We start from the raw sequence: 12,319 nt of genomic DNA on the forward strand, positions 1-12,319 counted from the left end.
GCTAAGCGTTTGCTAGGCAGTTGCTAACGTTTTCCAGGTGGTTGCTTAGGTGTTGCTAAGCAGTTGCTAGGCAGTTGCTAATGTATTCCACATGGTTGCTAAGTGGTTGCTAGGTGGTTGCTAAGCAGTTGCTAACGTTTTCCAAGTGGTGGCTAAAGTGTAGCTAACTGGTTCCTAGGCAGTTGCTATCATTTCTAAAGTGGTTGCTAAGCAGTTGCTAGGCAGTTGCTAACATATTCCACATGGTTGCTAAGTGGTTGCTAGGCAGTTGCTAACATTTTCAAAGTGGTTGCTAAGATGTTGTTAAGTGGTTGCTAGGCAGTTGCTATGATTTCTAAAGTGCTTGCTAGGCAGCTGCTAACGTTTTCCTAGTGGTTGCTAAGGTGTTGCTAAGTGGTTGCTAGGCAGTTGCTATCATTACTAAAGTGGTTGCTAAGTGGTTGCTAGGCAGTTGCTAATGTTTTCCTACTGGTTGCTAAGGTGTTGCTAACTGATTGCTAGGCAGTTGCTATCGTCTCTAAAGTGGTTGCTAAGTGGATGCTAGGCCGTTGCTATCATTTCTAAAGTGGTTGCTAAGCAGTTGCTAGGCAGTTGCTAACATATTCCACATGGTTGCTAAGTGGTTGCTAGGCAGTTGCTATCGTTTCTAAACTGGTTGCTAAGTGGTTGCTAGGCCGTTTCTATCGTTTCTAAAGTGGTTGCTAAGCAGTTGCTAGGCAGTTGCTAACATATTCCACATGGTTGATTAGTGGTTGCTAGGCAGTTGTTAACATTTTCCAGGTGGTTGCTAAGATGTTGTTAAGTGGTTGCTAGGCAGTTGCTATAATTTCTAAAGTGGTTGCTAGGCAGTTGCTAACGTTTTCCTAGTGGTTGCTAAGGTGTTGCTAAGTGGTTGCTAGGCAGTTGGTATCATTACTAAAGTGGTTGCTAAGTGGTTGCTAGGCAGTTGCTAATGTTTTCCTAGTGGTTGCTAAGGTGTTGCTAAGTGGTTGCTAGGCAGTTGCTATCGTCTCTAAAGTGGTTGCTAAGCAGTTGCTAGGCAGTTGCTAACATATTCCACATGGTTGCTAAGTGGTTGCTAGGCAGTTGCTATCGTTTCTAAAGTGGTTGCTAAGCAGTTGCTAGGCAGTTGCTAACATATTCCACATGGTTGCTAAGTGGTTGCTAGGCAGTTGCTATCGTTTCTAAACTGGTTGCTAAGTGGTTGCTAGGCCGTTGCTATCGTTTCTAAAGTGGTTGCTAAGCAGTTGCTAGGCAGTTGTTAACATATTCCAAATGGTTGCTAAATGGTTGCTAGGCAGTTGTTAACATTTTCCAGGTGGTTGCTAAGATGATGTTAAGTGGTTGCTAGGCAGTTGCTATAATTTCTAAAGTGGTTGCTAGGCAATTGCTAACGTTTTCCTAGTGGTTGCTAAGGTGTTGCTAGGTGGTTGCTAGGTGGTTGCTAAGGTGTTGCTAGGTGGTTGCTAAGGTGTTGCTATGGTATCTGAGGTGGTTGCTAAGGTGTTGCTAGGCGGTTGCTAGGTGGTTGCTAAGTGGTTGCTAAGGTATTGCTAGGTGGTTGCTAAGGTGTTGCTATGGTAACCGGGGTGGTTGCTAAGGTGTTGCTAGGTGGTTGCTAGGTGGTTGCTAAGGTGTTGCTAGGTGGTTGCTAAGGTGTTGCTATGGTATCTGGGGTGGTTGCTAAGGTGTTGCTAGGTGGTTGCTAGGCAGTTGCTATCATTTCTAAAGTGGTTGCTAAGTGGTTGCTAGGCAGTTGCTAACATTTTCCAGGTGGTTGCTAAGGTGTTGCTAAGTGGTTGCTAGGCAGTTGCTAACGTTTTCCAGGTGGTTGCTAAGGTGTTGCTAAGTGGTTGCTAGGCAGTTGCTATCGTTTCTAAAGTGGTTGCTAAGTGGTTGCTAGGCAGTTGCTAACGTTTTCCATGTGGTTGCTAAGTGGTTGCTAGGCAGTTGCTATCATTTCTAAAGTGGTTGCTAAGTGGTTGCTAGGCAGTTGCTAACGTTTTCCTAGTGGTTGTTAAGGTGTTGCTAAGTGGTTGCTAGGCAGTTGCTATCATTTCTAAAGTGGTTGCTAGGCAGTTGCTAACGTTTTCCATGTGGTTGCTAAGTGGTTGCTAGGCAGTTGCTATAATTTCTAAAGTGGTTGCTAAGTGGTTGCTAAGCAGTTGCTAACGTTTTCCAAGTGGTTGCTAGGCAGTTGCTAAGTGGTTGCTAGGCAGTTGCTAACATTTTCCAGGTGGTTGCTAAGTGGTTGCTAGGTAGTTGCTAACATATTCCAGGTGGTTGCTAGGCAGCTGATAAGTGGTTGCTAGGCAGTTGCTAACGTTTTCCAGGTGGTTGCTAAGTGGTTGCTAGGCAGTTGCTAACGTTTTCCAGGTGGTTGCTAGGCAGTTGCTAAGTGGTTGCTAGGCAGTTGCTAACGTTTTTCAGGTGGTTGCTAAGGTGGTTGCTAAGCAGTTAATAGGTGGTTGCTAAGCCTTGGCTGGGGTGCCGGGGTGTCCAAACTTTTGACTGATAGCTGCTCCATACAGCAGCTCCTCCATACACTCACAGTACTAGAGGAGCAGGGGAGAGAAGGGGTTCCGTGCGCAGAGCTGCTCGTGTGCGAGATGGAACTCTGGGCCCCCCATTCATTTCTATGGGAAAACTTCGTACGACAATTGTACGAAAACCGTACGTCGCATCATTTCGTAAAGCATATTTTCGGAAAGAACGCGGTAAGTTTTATAGACCAGCTGAATTACGTCTTCGTATCTCAAAAATTGTGACGTTCACGGCCGTTCAAAATTCTCCCCCATTCATTCCTATGGGAAAAAAAAGCGTACGTTTACGAAGTTTTTACGAAAACCGTACGATATATCGCTTCAAAAAGCACAAGCAACCTAATCGGGCATAGGTCCGACGATCCTGTAAAGTTTCGAGTTTCTACGTTAAAAGCCCTAGGAGGAGATAGTGATTAAATTTTGCGAAGAGAATAATAATAATAACTAGAAAAGGCAAAGTTCGTGAACGAACTTTAAGTTGGCTTGGAAAAGAACGCTAATAACGTTAAAAAGTTAAAATGGTTGCTAAGCTGTTTCTGTCTGAAGAGTGTGAATAGTCGTGGATATGCTGTTAACTTTTAGCTAAACGCTAAATGCCAAAAACGCCGAAATCTAAAAATGTTTGGTTAAACGCTGAAATCTAAAAACGTTTGGTTAAACGCTGAAATCTAAAAACGTTTGGTTAAACGCTGAAATCTAAAAACGTTTGGTTAAACGCTGAAATCTAAAAACGTTTAGTTAAACACTGAAATCTAAAAACGTTTGTTTAAATGCTGAAATCGTAAAACTTTTGGTTAATCTTTTGATTGCCAATTTGTTGCTAGGCAGTTGCTATCATTTCTGAAGTGGTTGCTAAGCTGTTGCTAGGCAGTTGCTAATGTTTTCCAGGTGGTTGCTAAGCTGTTGCTAACTGGTTGCTAGGCAGTTGCTAAACATATTACAGGTGGTTGCTAAAGTGTTGCTAGGTGGTTGCTAGGTTGTTGCTAGGGTGTTGCTATGGTATGCGGGGTGGTTGCTAAGATGTTGCTAGGTGGTTGCTAGGTGGTTGATAACTTGTTGCTAGGTGGTTGCTAAGGTGCTGCTATGGTATCCGGGGTGGTTGCTAAGGTGTTGCTAGGTGGTTGATAGGTGGTTGCTAGGGTGTTGCTTGGTGGTTGCTAAGGTGTTGCTATGGTATCCGAGGTGGTTGCTAAGGTGTTGCTAGGTGGTTGCTAGGCAGTTGCTATCATTTCTAAAGTGGTTGCTAAGTGGTTGCTAGGCAGTTGCTAATGTTTTCCTAGTGGTTGTTAAGGTGTTGCTAAGTGGTTGCTAGGCAGTTGCTATTGTTTCTAAAGTGGTGGCTAAGTGGTTGCTAGGCAGTTGCTAACGTTTTCCAGGTGGTTGCTAAGTGGTTGCTAGGCAGTTGCTATAATTTCTAAAGTGGTTGCTAAGTGGTTGCTAGGCAGTTGCTAACGTTTTCCTAGTGGTTGCTATGGTATTGTTAAGTGGTTGCTAGGCAGTTGCTATCATTTCTAAAGTGGTTCCTAAGTGGTTGCTATGCAGTTGCTAACGTTTTAATAGTGGTTGCTAAGGTGTTGCTAGGCAGTTGCTATCATTTCTAAAGTGGTTGCTAAGTGGTTGCTAGGCAGTTGCTATCGTTTTCCTAGTGGTTGTTAAGGTGTTGCTAAGTGGTTGCTAGGCAGTTGCTATCATTTCTAAAGTGGTTGCTAGGCAGTTGCTAACGTTTTCCCAATGGTTGTTAAGGTGTTGCTAAGTGGTTGCTAGGCAGTTGCTATCGTTTCTAAAGTGGTTGCTAAGTGGTTGCTAGGCAGTTGCTAACGTTTTCCCGGTGGTTGCTAAGTGGTTGCTAGGCAGTTGCTTTCATTTCTAAAGTGGTTGCTAAGCTGTTGCTAGGCAGTTTCTAACGTTTTCCTAGTGGTTGCTAAGGTGTTGCTAACTGGTTGCTAGGTGGTTGCTATCATTTCTAAAGTGGTTGCTAGGAAGTTGCTAATGTATTCCAGGTTGTTACTAAGTGGTTGCTAGGCAGTTGCTAACGTTTTCCAGGTGGTTGCTAAGGTGTTGCTAAGTGGTTGCTAGGCAGTTGCTATCATTTCTAAAGTGGTTGCTAAGTGGTTGCTAGGCAGTTGCTAATGTTTTCCTAGTGGTTGTTAAGGTGTTGCTAAGTGGTTGCTAGGCAGTTGCTATTGTTTCTAAAGTGGTGGCTAAGTGGTTGCTAGGCAGTTGCTAACGTTTTCCAGGTGGTTGCTAAGTGGTTGCTAGGCAGTTGCTATAATTTCTAAAGTGGTTGCTAAGTGGTTGCTAGGCAGTTGCTAACGTTTTCCTAGTGGTTGCTATGGTATTGTTAAGTGGTTGCTAGGCAGTTGCTATCATTTCTAAAGTGGTTCCTAAGTGGTTGCTATGCAGTTGCTAACGTTTTAATAGTGGTTGCTAAGGTGTTGCTAGGCAGTTGCTATCATTTCTAAAGTGGTTGCTAAGTGGTTGCTAGGCAGTTGCTATCGTTTTCCTAGTGGTTGTTAAGGTGTTGCTAAGTGGTTGCTAGGCAGTTGCTATCATTTCTAAAGTGGTTGCTAGGCAGTTGCTAACGTTTTCCCAATGGTTGTTAAGGTGTTGCTAAGTGGTTGCTAGGCAGTTGCTATCGTTTCTAAAGTGGTTGCTAAGTGGTTGCTAGGCAGTTGCTAACGTTTTCCCGGTGGTTGCTAAGTGGTTGCTAGGCAGTTGCTTTCATTTCTAAAGTGGTTCCTAAGCTGTTGCTAGGCAGTTTCTAACGTTTTCCTAGTGGTTGCTAAGGTGTTGCTAACTGGTTGCTAGGTGGTTGCTATCATTTCTAAAGTGGTTGCTAGGAAGTTGCTAATGTATTCCAGGTTGTTACTAAGTGGTTGCTAGGCAGTTGCTAACGTTTTCCAGGTGGTTGCTAAGGTGTTGCTAAGTGGTTGCTAGGCAGTTGCTAACGTTTTCCAGGTGGTTGCTAAGGTGGTTGCTAAGCAGTTATTAGGTGGTTGCTAAGCCCTGGCTGGGGTGCCGGGGTGTCCAAACTTTTGACTGATAGCTGCTCCATACAGCAGCTCCTCCATACACTCACAGTACTGGAGGAGCAGGGGAGAGAAGGGGTTCCGTGCGCAGAGCTGCTCGTGTGCGAGATGGAACTCTGGGCCCCCCATTCATTTCTATGGGAAAACTTCGTACGACAATTGTACGAAAACCGTACGTCGCATCATTTCGTAAAGCATATTTTCATATTGCTATCATTTCTAAAGTGGTTGCTAGGAAGTTGCTAATGTATTCCAGGTTGTTACTAAGTGGTTGCTAGGCAGTTGCTAACGTTTTCCAGGTGGTTGCTAAGGTGTTGCTAAGTGGTTGCTAGGCAGTTGCTATCATTTCTAAAGTGGTTGCTAAGTGGTTGCTAGGCAGTTGCTAATGTTTTCCTAGTGGTTGTTAAGGTGTTGCTAAGTGGTTGCTAGGCAGTTGCTATTGTTTCTAAAGTGGTGGCTAAGTGGTTGCTAGGCAGTTGCTAACGTTTTCCAGGTGGTTGCTAAGTGGTTGCTAGGCAGTTGCTATAATTTCTAAAGTGGTTGCTAAGTGGTTGCTAGGCAGTTGCTAACGTTTTCCTAGTGGTTGCTATGGTATTGTTAAGTGGTTGCTAGGCAGTTGCTATCATTTCTAAAGTGGTTCCTAAGTGGTTGCTATGCAGTTGCTAACGTTTTAATAGTGGTTGCTAAGGTGTTGCTAGGCAGTTGCTATCATTTCTAAAGTGGTTGCTAAGTGGTTGCTAGGCAGTTGCTATCGTTTTCCTAGTGGTTGTTAAGGTGTTGCTAAGTGGTTGCTAGGCAGTTGCTATCATTTCTAAAGTGGTTGCTAGGCAGTTGCTAACGTTTTCCCAATGGTTGTTAAGGTGTTGCTAAGTGGTTGCTAGGCAGTTGCTATCGTTTCTAAAGTGGTTGCTAAGTGGTTGCTAGGCAGTTGCTAACGTTTTCCCGGTGGTTGCTAAGTGGTTGCTAGGCAGTTGCTTTCATTTCTAAAGTGGTTCCTAAGCTGTTGCTAGGCAGTTTCTAACGTTTTCCTAGTGGTTGCTAAGGTGTTGCTAACTGGTTGCTAGGTGGTTGCTATCATTTCTAAAGTGGTTGCTAGGAAGTTGCTAATGTATTCCAGGTTGTTACTAAGTGGTTGCTAGGCAGTTGCTAACGTTTTCCAGGTGGTTGCTAAGGTGTTGCTAAGTGGTTGCTAGGCAGTTGCTAACGTTTTCCAGGTGGTTGCTAAGGTGGTTGCTAAGCAGTTATTAGGTGGTTGCTAAGCCCTGGCTGGGGTGCCGGGGTGTCCAAACTTTTGACTGATAGCTGCTCCATACAGCAGCTCCTCCATACACTCACAGTACTGGAGGAGCAGGGGAGAGAAGGGGTTCCGTGCGCAGAGCTGCTCGTGTGCGAGATGGAACTCTGGGCCCCCCATTCATTTCTATGGGAAAACTTCGTACGACAATTGTACGAAAACCGTACGTCGCATCATTTCGTAAAGCATATTTTCGGAAAGATCACGCTAAGTTTTATAGACCAGCCGAATTACGTCTTCGTATCTCAAAAATTGTGACGTTCACGGCCGTTCAAAATTCTCCCCCATTCATTCCTATGGGAAAAAAAAGCGTACGTTTACGAAGTTTTTACGAAAACCGTACGATATATCGCTTCAAAAAGCACAAGCAACCTAATCGGGCATAGGTCCGACGATCCTGTAAAGTTTCGAGTTTCTACGTTAAAAGCCCTAGGAGGAGATAGTGATTAAATTTTGCGAAGAGAATAATAATAAGTAGAATAAGAAGATTACGAAGAACAATAAGTTGGCTTTTCCAAGCCAACTTAATAATAACTAGAAAAGGCAAAGTTCGTGAACGAACTTTAAGTTGGCTTGGAAAAGTACGCTAATAACGTTGAAAAGTTAAAATGGTTGCTAAGTGGTTACTAGGCAGTTGTGATCATTTCTAAAGTGGTTGCTAAGCGTTTGCTAGGCAGTTGCTAACATTTTCCAGGTGGTTGCTTAGGTGTTGCTAAGCAGTTGCTAGGCAGTTGCTAACGTAATCCACATGGTTGCTAAGTGGTTGCTAGGTGGTTGCTAAGCAGTTGCTAACGTTTTTCAAGTGGTTGCTAAGCAGTTGCTAGGCAGTTGCTAACATATTCCACATGGTTGCTAAGTGGTTGCTAGGCAGTTGCTAACATTTTCCAGGTGGTTGCTAAGATGTTGTTAAGTGGTTGCTAGGCAGTTGCTATAATTTCTAAAGTGGTTGCTAGCCAGTTGCTAACTTTTTCCTAGTGGTTGCTAAGGTGTTGCTAAGTGGTTGCTAGGCAGTTGCTATCATTACTAAAGTGGTTGCTAGGCAGTTGCTTACGTATTCCACATGGTTGCTTAGTGGTTGGTAACTGGTTGCTAGGCAGTTGCTAACATGTTCCACATGGTTGCTTGGTGGTTGCTAAGTGGTTGCTAGGCAGTTGCTAACGTTTTCCATGTGGTTCCTAAAGTGTTGCTAACTGGTTGCTAGGCAGTTGCTAACGTATTCCACATGCTTGCTTAGTGGTTGCTAGGCAGTTGCTGATGTTTTCCAGGTGGTTGCTAAGGTGTAGCTAACTGGTTGTTACGCAGTTGCTATCATTTCTAAAGTGTTTGCTAAGGGGTTGCTAGGCAGTTTCTAACATATTTCACATGGTTGCTAACTGGTTGCTAGGCAGTTGCTAACGTATTTCACATGGTTGCTAGGCAGTTGCTAAGTGGTTGCTAGGCAGTTGCTTAAGTTTCCCAGGTGGTTGCTAAGGGGTTGCTAACTGGCTGCTAGGCAGTTGCTATAATTTCTAAAGTTGCTGCTAAGTGGTTGCTAGGCAGTTGCTAACATATTCCACATTGTTGCTAGGCAGTTGCTAACGTTTTCCAAGTGGTTGCTAAGGTGTTGCTAACTGGTTGCTAGGCAGTTGCTAACGTTTTCCAGGTGGTTGCTAAGGTGTTGCTAACAGGATGCTAGGCAGTTGCTAACGTATTCCACATGGTTGCTAAGTGGTTGCTAATCAGTTGCTAGGCAGTTGCTAACGTTTTCCATGTGGTTGTTAAATGGTTGCTAAGTGGATGTTAGGCAGTTGCTATCATTTCTAAAGTGGTTGCTAAGTGGTTGCTAGGCAGTTGCTAACGTTTTTCATGTGGTTGCTAAGTGGTTGCTAGGCAGTTGCTAACATTTTCCATGTGGTTGCTAAGTGGTTACTAAGTAGTTGCTAGGCAGTTGCTATCATTTCTAAAGTGGTTGCTAAGAGGTTGCTAGGAAGTTGCTAACGTTTTCCATGTGGTTGCTAAGTGGTTGCTAGGCAGTTGCTATCATTTCTAAATTGGTTGCTAAGTGGTTGCTAGGCAGTTGCTAACATTTTCCAGGTGGTTGCTAAGTGGTTGCTAAGTGGTTGCTAGGCAGTTGCTATCATTTCTAAAGTGGTTGCTAAGTGGTTGCTAGGCAGTTGCTAACGTTTTCCAGGTGGTTGCTAAGATGTTGTTAAGTGGTTGCTAGGCAGTTGCTATCATTTCTAAAGTGGTTGCTAAGTGGTTGCTAGGCAGTTGCTAACGTTTTCCAGGTGGTTGCTAAGATGTTGTTAAGTGGTTGCTAGGCAGTTGCTATCATTTCTAAAGTGGTTGCTAAGTGGTTGCTAGGCAGTTGCTAACATTTTCCATGTGGTTGCTAAGTGGTTGCTAAGTAGTTGCTAGGCAGTTGCTATCATTTCTAAAGTGGTTGCTAGGCAGTTGCTAATGTTTTCCAGGTGGTTGCTAAGACGTTGTTAAGTGGTTGCTAGGCAGTTGCTATCAATTCTAAAGTGGTTGCTAAGTGGTTGCTAGGCAGTTGCTATCATTTCTAAAGTGGTTGCCAAGTGGTTGCTAGGCAGTTGCTAACATTTTCCAGGTGGTTGCTAAGATGTTGTTAAGTGGTTGCTAGGCAGTTGCTATTATTTCTAAAGTGGTTGCTAAGTGGTTGCTAGGCAGTTGCTAACGTTTTTCTAGTGGTTGCTAAGCGGTTGCTAGGCAGTTGCGAACATATTCCACATGGTTGCTAAGTGGTTGCTAGGCAGTTGCTATCATTTCTAAAGTGGTTGCTAGGCAGTTGCTAACATTTTCCATGTGGTTGCTAAGTGGTTGCTAAGTAGTTGCTAGGCAGTTGCTATAATTTCTAAAGTGGTTGCTAAGTGGTTGCTAGGCAGTTGCTTACATTTTCCATGTCGTTTTCCAGTTGGTTGCTAAGGTGGTTGCTAAGGTGTTGATAAGTGGTTGCTAAACCCTGGCTGGGGTGCAGGGGTGTCCAAACTTTTGACTGATAGCTGCTCCATACAGCAGCTCCTCCATACACTCACAGTACTGGAGGAGCAGGGGAGAGAAGGGGTTCCGTGCGCAGAGCTGCTCGTGTGTGAGATGGAACTCTGGGCCCCCCATTCATTTCTATGGGAAAACTTCGTACGACAATTGTACGAAAACCGTACGTCGTATCGTTTCGTAAAGCATATTTTCGGAAAGAACGCGGTAAGTTTTATAGACCAGCCGAATTACGTCTTCATATCTCAAAAATTGTGACGTTCACGGCCGTTCAAAATTCTCCCCCATTCATTCCTATGGGAAAAAAACGCTCACGTTTACGAAGTTTTTACGAAAACCGTACGATATATCGCTCCAAAAAGCACAAGCAACCTAATCGGGTATAGGTCCGACGATCCTGTAAAATTTCGCATCTCTACGTTAAAAGCTCTAGGAGGAGTAGTCGATTAAATTTTTCGAATAGAATAATAATAATAATAAGAATAAGAAGATTACGAAGAACAATAAGTTGGCTTTTCCAAGCCAACTTAATAAGTAGAATAAGAAGATTACGAAGAACAATAAGTTGGCTTTTCCAAGCCAACTTAATGATAATGATAATAATAATAATAATAATAATAATAATAATAATAACTAGAAAAGGCAAAGTTCGTGAACGAACTTTAAGTTGGCTTGGAAAAGAACGCTAATAACGTTAAAAAGTTAAAATGATTGCTAAGCTGTTTCTGTCTGAAGAGTGTGAAGAGTCCTGGATATGCTGTTAACTTTTGGCTAAACGCTAAATGCCAAAAACGCCGAAATCTAAAAATGTTTGGTTAAACGCTGAAATCTAAAAACGTTTGGTTAAACGCTGAAATCTACAAACGTTTGGTTAAACGCTGAAATCTAAAAACGTTTGGTTAAACGCTGAAATCTAAAAACGTTTAGTTAAACGCTGAAATCTAAAAACGTTTGTTTAAATGCTGAAATCGTAAAACTTTTGGTTAATCTTTTGATTGCCAATTTGTTGCTAGGCAGTTGCTATCATTTCTGAAGTGGTTGCTAAGCTGTTGCTAGGCAGTTGCTAATGTTTTCCAGGTGGTTGCTAAGCTGTTGCTAACTGGTTGCTAGGCAGTTGCTAACATATGGTTGGTTGTGGTGGTTGGTATGGTTGGTGGTTGCTAAGGTGTTGCTAGGTGGTTGCTAGGTTGTTGCTAGGGTGTTGCTATGGTATGCGGGGTGGTTGCTAAGATGTTGCTAGGTGGTTGCTAGGTTGTTGCTAGGGTGTTGCTAGGTGGTTGCTAAGGTGTTGCTATGGTATCCGGGGTGGTTGCTAAGGTGTTGCTAGGTGGTTGATAGGTGGTTGCTAGGGTGTTGCTTGGTGGTTGCTAAGGTGTTGCTATGGTATCCGGGGTGGTTGCTAAGGTGTTGCTAGGTGGTTGCTAGGCAGTTGCTATCATTTCTAAAGTGGTTGCTAAGTGGTTGCTAGGCAGTTGCTAATGTTTTCCTAGTGGTTGCCATGGTATTGTTAAGTGGTTGCTAGGCAGTTGCTATCATTTCTAAAGTGGTTCCTAAGTGGTTGCTATGCAGTTGCTAACGTTTTAATAGTGGTTGCTAAGATGTTGCTAGGCAGTTGCTATCATTTCTAAAGTGGTTGCTAAGTGGTTGCTAGGCAGTTGCTATCGTTTTCCTAGTGGTTGTTAAGGTGTTGCTAAGTGGTTGCTAGGCAGTTGCTATCATTTCTAAAGTGGTTGCTAGGCAGTTGCTAACGTTTTCCCAATGGTTGTTAAGGTGTTGCTAAGTGGTTGCTAGGCAGTTGCTTTCGTTTCTAAAGTGGTTGCTAAGTGGTTGCTAGGCAGTTGCTAACGTTTTCCAGGTGGTTGCTAAGTGGTTGCTAGGCAGTTGCTAACATTTTCCAGGTGGTTGCTAGGCAGTTGCTAAGTGGTTGCTAGGCAGTTGCTAACGTTTTCCAAGTGGTTGCTAGCAGTTGCTAAGTGATTGCTAGGCAGTTGCTAACATTTTCCAGGTGGTTGCTAAGTGGTTGCTAGGTAGTTGCTAACATATTCCAGGTGGTTGCTAGGCAGCTGCTAAGTGGTTGCTAGGCAGTTGCTAACGTTTTCCAGGTGGTTGCTAAGTGGTTGCTAGGCAGTTGCTAACGTTTTCCAGGTGGTTGCTAGGCAGTTGGTAAGTGGTTGCTAGGCAGTTGCTAACGTTTTCCAAGTGGTTGCTAGGCAGTTGCTAAGTGGTTGCTAGGCAGTTGCTAACGTTTTCCAGGTGGTTGCTAAGTAGTTGCTAGGCAGTTGCTAACGTTTTCCAGGTGGTTGCTAGGCAGTTGCTAAGTTGTTGGTAGGCAGTTGCTAACGTTTTCCAGGTGGTTGCTAAGTGGTTGCTAGGCAGTTGCTAACGTATTCCAGGTGGTTGCTAGGCAGTTGCTAAGTGGTTGCTAGGCAGTTGCTAACGTTTTCCAGGTGGTTGCTCAG

The sequence above is a fragment of the Astyanax mexicanus genome, chromosome 15, assembly GCF_023375975.1.
Source record: "Astyanax mexicanus isolate ESR-SI-001 chromosome 15, AstMex3_surface, whole genome shotgun sequence".
NCBI classification, from domain to species: Eukaryota; Metazoa; Chordata; class Actinopteri; order Characiformes; family Acestrorhamphidae; genus Astyanax; species Astyanax mexicanus.